This window comes from Hyperoodon ampullatus, assembly GCF_949752795.1.
Source record: "Hyperoodon ampullatus genome assembly, chromosome: 2".
Classification (NCBI taxonomy): domain Eukaryota; kingdom Metazoa; phylum Chordata; class Mammalia; order Artiodactyla; family Ziphiidae; genus Hyperoodon; species Hyperoodon ampullatus.
In genome coordinates, this window is record NC_136915.1 from 170,713,629 (window position 1) to 170,720,626 (window position 6,998).

The window sequence follows — 6,998 nt, forward strand, 5'->3', positions numbered from 1 at the left end:
AGGGCTCTATTAATCTAAGTGACACACATAAGTAAGTGCAGAGTTAGATATTTTCAAAAGAAACCATGCTGTTTTCCATTCCTGGCAATGTGATGAATTAGGAACCTTGAAAGACTCTCCACATTAAAACAACTAAGATATTGAATAAAATATAAAAACCATTTTCTTAAATTAATTACTGAACTGAGAAGAAAATACAGAATCTAAGATCCTCAAAATGGATTAAAACCAACAACCCTGGAAAGTAAGTACTAAAGCTCTCCTTTATCTTGGGTACTGCTCAACACAGAAGAATACCACATTGATGATTTGTATCCTTCCTTAGTATGATACTTGTATCATATTAAGAAACACATGATTCAATTTGATACATTATTGGTGACATTAAGTTTGATCACTAGATTAAGGTGGTATCTGTCAGATTTCTCCATTGTAAAGGCACCTTTACCCACTTGTAATGAATAAGTTATCTTTAGGGTGTTACCTTGAAACTGTATAAATACCTTGTTCTCCAGCCATCTTTACCCAATAGTAATATTATACATCCATTAATAACACTTGCCTGAAAGAAGGTGATTTTTTTCCCATCATTTAAGTACTGTCAAATTCAAACTGCTTGAGCCAATTTGCACTCCCACCAGCTAGGTGTGAATTTCCAATGATCCACATCTTCACCAAACTTGCTAAGGTCAGACTTACCAAGTTTTATCATTTTAATGAGTATGGGATTGTATTTCCTATAAACTGACAGATTTAGACGCTTGCTGTAGATTCAGGTTCATTTATTTAGGCAAGGATATTTTGTACATGATGCTGTATATTTCCTACTGTATCACGTCAAGAGGCACATAATGTCTGATTGTCAATCAATAGGTAAAAATGTGGTCAACCGATCTATCAATAGATATAATAATAAGGTTCCTCATCAAAAAAAAAAAAAACCCTGGTATGTAGCATAACCCATTTTTTATGAAAAAAAGTTTTTTATATGTATTCAAAATGCTTAAAAATAATACTTGCCTGAATTGACTATTACAATCATTGTTTGGAAAACAATTTTTCTCCTGTTCTGTCACTTCCTCTTTATTTATTTTGATATTCTTCTGTAAACAAGGGCTTCCCCTTCCCTCTTTCTCTGTGGGCTCATGGATTCTTTTGTAATCAACGTGTTATAATTCATTATTCTCAATATTCTTTCTCATGTTCAAATTGCCCCATATTTGGCCAGTGAGGATTATTTCAAGCTGCCTCATCCTTTAGATATGTTCCCATAAGTTTTTGAGCATTTGCTTATTTCTGGCACAGCAAGAAATTCCAGGCTCACTTTGTGCTTTTCTTGCTCCAGACCTGGGGTCAGTCATTTCCCCAAGGAGACCTTGGTCCTTTTAGTGGAGAATAGTAATGAGAAATTAAGTTCTGACAATAGGTGTGCATATTTCTACTAGGATTGCCACTGAATCTAGGCCCTGTCAGACAGAGCTAGGAGATATATTTTATTAAGTAATGAGCTTATATGGATATCTCACCATATAAGGGTTGTCAAATCCATATTTTAATTTCCCTTTTCCCATACTGATGATCTTAGTTCCCAATAACATCAATATATTTATTCATTTACTCAATCCTATAACACATGAAAAACAATTTCAGGATTAGTATATCAATTTCACTACCAATAAAACCCTACAAGCTAAAGTTCAAGTAATTTTTGGCATTTCTTTTTGTCCTCAGAATATATCTGCTGAGCATGTACAGTTAGAGTACTATGCTCCACTGGTACTTGGATTGGCTCTTATTTTCTCCTCTGAGTTTATGTTATCAATACCATTAGGGTCAATTATTTCCTGTTTGCATTCAATTTTACGTTTTTGTTTTTTCTACTCATGTTAGTTTATTTTTATTTTTTATTTTATTTTATTTTTATTTTAATGTGTAAACACGAATATAGCTCAAAAGTCAAAACAATATATAGTTATATAGCCAAAGAAGCTGCATTCTCTTCCACCCTATTCCCACTAACACCAGGAGAAAATCAAATTAATTAATTTCTGATTTATCCTTCTTGTGCTTATTATTGCAAAATAAGCAGATGCATACATAGTTACTTAATTTCCCTATTTTTATACTAAAGGTAGCATACTCAAGGATTATATAGTATGCTTCCTTTAGTATTAAAAAAAGGGAAATAAGATAAATAAGTTATGTATCTGTTTATTTTAAAATAGGCACCTTGATTTTTTAAAATTAACAATGTAATTGAATAGCACTCTACTGTATAGAGGGTCCATAGTTTATTCAATGTCTCCTATTTTGTCCATTTAGATTGTTCACAATATTTTGTTACTAAAATTAGAGTATAATGAATAATCTTGTGCATATATATATTTATATTGTTGGAGTGTATCTTCACCACAAATTCCTAGAAATTGGATTGCTTGGTCAAAGAATAAATGCATGTGTAGTCTTGCTAGATATTGCTGAATTCCTTTCTATAAGTGGGGTACTGTTTCACATCCACACCAGCAAGGTATGGAAGTGAATGCTTCCCTTCAGCCTCACCAAAAGAATATGCTGTCAAGCTTTTGAAGAGAACCCCTTTTACATGGTTTGTCCTCATATGGTCTCTATTCTCTTCCTTGCTCCCACCTCTCATAAACTTTATAGTTTATTTTGCCTTGTCAGGACTTTCTTTGATTCTGTTAAGTCTCCAGAAACAGAGCAGACTAGGAGTATCTCATATTTGCCTCAGAATTTTTACATTTACAACATTTTCGGAGAGGCTGCTTATTTACAATGAGTCTGTTCTAAGACAGGGAGGTTCTGCTTCATATTCTTAGAACATCTAAACAAATAAAAACATTCCTAAAAATAGTGAGCATGAAATATTCACACTATATCATGCTGAACTTCATAAAAGCAAAGCCAAATTTCTTTTGGAACCAATCACTCAGCAAAACAAATCTCAATACAATTTCTTCCTACCTTGAACTTTTACAAGATTACTTGCAAAAGGGAAAATGAATGTCCAAGCCAGCACCAAAGTTTGGAAGATAGATGTAAAAGATGACAGGAAAACAGCTTACATTTCTGCTTATATAGGTAGGAGGCTGGGAGAAACTTATACTTGCACAAAATGTTTTCCTTATTTTTATCAACAGGACTATTTTCATTAGAGGAGAACCAATGCTTATAGAAACACTTGTCTACACAGTCAGCCCTTGGCACACATTTTGTAATTTGCAGTTTTTCTGAGACTGAAATTTAAATTGTATACACAGCATACAGAAAGGCAAATATATGTTGGTGAGAATGCTCCCCAGGGAGTGAGTGAGTCATTTTCTCTAGGGCTCTGTAAGTCTTAATTATGTGCACATAGTTTATGGAGAAAAGGTAAACGCTGTGCATTTATATTTAGATTGTTCCCAATATTTTCTATTAAAAATTATACCATAATGAATAACCTTGTGCATATATTATTTTCATACTGTTAGAGATATATCAGAGAATGGTATTGTAGGGAAAAAAGGTATCCATAATCAAGTACCAACTTAGACAGATGTGGAACATAGTTCTACTCTGAAGGACTTCTCAGAGCCTTTAACATGCTAACCTGCATTAAGATTCTTTAAAAAGAGAACTATATTATGCAGTGTTTTCAAATGTATTTATGATATTCTTTTCACATCTCTGGAAAGTAGTGTTCCATAGAACATATTTTGTAAACCAGTGCTGTGGTGGCATTTATACAATTAGGAAGTCTGTAAAATCTTGGTACCCATTTCAGAGGAAGGTCAAGTGGCTGCTCTTCTTCATTTTCCAGAATGTAATCTACCTACTCCAGAGCCTCTGGAGGGCCTTATTGCTTTGCTATGGGCAGCATTTCCTATTTATTTTCCTTCACTCAATCCAGGATCTATTTCTCAAGGAATGGGTTTCATGACACTAGCCTGGAAATTTCCCACCTGTCCAGGCTGATAGGCTCTTTTTTAGGATTGAGACATTGCTAACAATTATTTATTTCCATTCTAAAGACCAGGCAAATTCTTAGTTGCCATCTGTCATAGCCAGCTTTGGCTGATCATCTCTGAATAGCTAAGTCTAAAATTAGCATTTCTAATAGTATTTTACATGGTACTATTTATTGAGTGACTATATCCGCCAAGTGTTTTATTCCTTTTATGTCATCTATTTTTACTTTAAAAAAAAGAAACCCACAGCTTTACAGTATAGAAAGAATTCCCATTTTACAGATACCATACTGCTTTACAGATGATGAACCTGAAGTTCAGAGAGACATGCCTTACTCAAGTTCACACAGCCAGTTCCTGGCAATACCCAGAATTGTTTGTTTTGCTGATTTGACCAAATTTTTATTTTATTTCATGCTGCTTCCCAGTTATTTAGCAAAGTGGAGACCTTAGCCAATTATCTGTTGGAGTGGCAGACCTTCCCTCTGCAGGCACTGGGGTGGGGTGGGCTGAGCTGAGACCAGAGGGTCCTCGGCTAAAGCCAAAGCAGATCAAAGTGGTGAGACTCGTGCCACTGAGACGAGAAGGCCCTCCTCAGCTCCCTCCTGATCCAGGTGGGTGGGTGCTCGCCCTAGCTCTCCTCTGCCCCGCCCCATGGAGAAGACAGAGCTGATCCAGAAGGCGGAGCTGGCCGAGCGCTATGACGATATGGTCACCAGCACTGAAGGCCGTGATGGACCGCGGGCGCCGTGCCGTTAAAGCCGGAGCGCAACCTCCTGTCCCTGGCCTACACGAACGTGGTCAGGGGCCGCAGGTCCACCTGGAGAGTCATCTTGAACATCCAGCAGAAAACTTACACCTCTGACCAGAAGTTGCAGCTGATTAAGGACTGTCGAGGGATGGTGGAGTCCGAACTGAGGTCCACCTGCGCCACAGTCCTGGATTTGTTGGACAAGCATTTAATAGCCATTGCACCTAATCCAGAGAGTAAGATCTTCTATCTGAAAATGAAGGGAGATTACTTCCAGTGCCTTGCTGAAGTTTCATGTGGTGATGATCAGAAATAAATGATAGATAATTCCCTAGGAGCTTACCAAGAGGCTTAAGCAAGAAAGAGATACATCCCACACACCCCATCTGCCTGGGGCTGGCTCTTAACTTCTCTGTATTTTACTATGAGATCCTTAATAACCCAGAACGTGCCTGCACACTGGCTAAAATGGCTTTTGATGCGGTCACTGAAGAACTTGATACACTGAACGAAGACGAGGCGTGTAAAGACAGTGCCTTCAACATGCAGTTTCTTAGAGACAACTTTATGGACATCAGACAGTGCAGGAGAAGAATGTGATGTGGCAGCAGGGGCAGAAAACTAAGTACATGTAGGGTGTCATCCTTCTTCCTCTCAAGAAACCATTTTACAGTAAGTCCCTTACATACGAACCTTCAAGTTGCGAGCCTTCAAAGATGCGAACATGGTTTGCATGTCCGGTCATGTAAGTTAGTTCACGTGTCTGGTGTACATTGTGACGTGCCTGCGTACTCTACAAGTGGTTGTGCTTTTGTGTACTCTACTGTATAGTATTGTATAGAGTACAGTAGTACGGTATCTTTATTTCAAGCCCGGGATGTCTGGAAGCAAGCGTAAAAGCAGTGGTTATGGTAGCTGGTACTGCTGAGAAGAGCCAAGCGATAATGATGGAAACATCGCTAGAGCTAGATCTGCAAAAGGACCACTGCATTGAACTTCCTTGCTGTGCAACGTGAGGAGCTTACTAATGAAGACCTGATGGATCTGGAGGCCCAGAGGAAGGATGAAGAGAGACAACAGGAAGAAGTAAGTGAAGAAGCGAAGAGATTCACGATGCAGGACATGGCAAGGGGGTTTTCTTTATTTGAGGAGGCACTGTTAGTTTTTGAGGCACAGGACCTGAATGCAGAACGGTACACGAAGGTTACAGCAGCCGTTCAGAATGCAATCCAGTGCTACTGTGTCATCTATGATGAGAAGAAAAGAGCTACTACCCAGATATCACTGGATCATTTTTTCAAGAGGGTAGATGGAATTGAATCCAGCAAGGAACCAGAACCTGTGCCATCAACATCAGGTGTGAGTGAAATTGCAGCTTGCCCTCCATCTCCTGTTGCTGACGATCCTTCAGCTCTATCATCTCCCACCTCTTCTCCCTCCTCCAGTCAGTAACTCTTCTTGCCTGGTCACTCGATGCCAGCACTTGTATGCTAGCTGTTGTACTGAACTACTGTACTTTTCAAGGTACTGTACTGTAAGATTAAAAATGTTTTCTTTATTTTTTGTGTTTGTTTTTTATGTATGATTTGTGTGAAAAGTATTACAAACCTATTATAGTACAGGACTATACAGCCGATTGTGTTAGTTGGGTACCTAGGCTAACTTTGCTGGACTTATAATTGGACTTATGAATGCGCTCTTGGAACGGAACTCATTCGTATGTAGGGGACTTACTGTACTCATCTCCTTATTTCATTTGGATTTCCTATAGCAAAGAAGCCCATTCATGTGTGTGGAATCAATTGTCTGTAGTCTTTTCACATTGCAGCTTTGGGAAAACTCTTTGATTTGTGTTTGTCTTGGCCTTCCTGGTGTGCAGTTACTGCTGTAGAAAGTATTAATAGCTTCATTTCATATAAACATAACTTCCAAACGCTTATGTAGAGGACTAAAAATGTATCTGGTATTTAAGTAATCTGAACCAGTTCTGTAAGTGACTGTGTTTTGCATTACTGTGAAGATATGAAAATGTAATTAACTACAATATAAAGAGTGTTCTACATAACTTCTTAATTTCTACATTTCCTCCCTTACTCTTCTTCAAGGGTTTCCTTTCAGTAAGCAACTTTCCATGCTCTTAATGTATTCCTTTTCGGTAGGAATCCAGAAGTATTAGATTGAATGAAAAAGCATTTCACATTTCTGGGCTGAGAGTCACAAACTGAGATGCCTCTTGTATCATACATGATGGAGGTCTCGTGTATCTATAACAACAGAGT

At 37.9% G+C, this 6,998-nt stretch overlaps 1 pseudogene across 1 annotated transcript; it reads left to right on the forward strand.

Moving 5' to 3' along the window:
- Positions 1 to 4,622: 4,622 nt before the first annotated feature.
- Positions 4,623 to 5,344, forward strand: LOC307048141 (14-3-3 protein theta-like; annotated as a pseudogene). Its single transcript has one exon. The product of its transcript is annotated as a 14-3-3 protein theta-like (transcript).
- Positions 5,345 to 6,998: the final 1,654 nt, after the last annotated feature.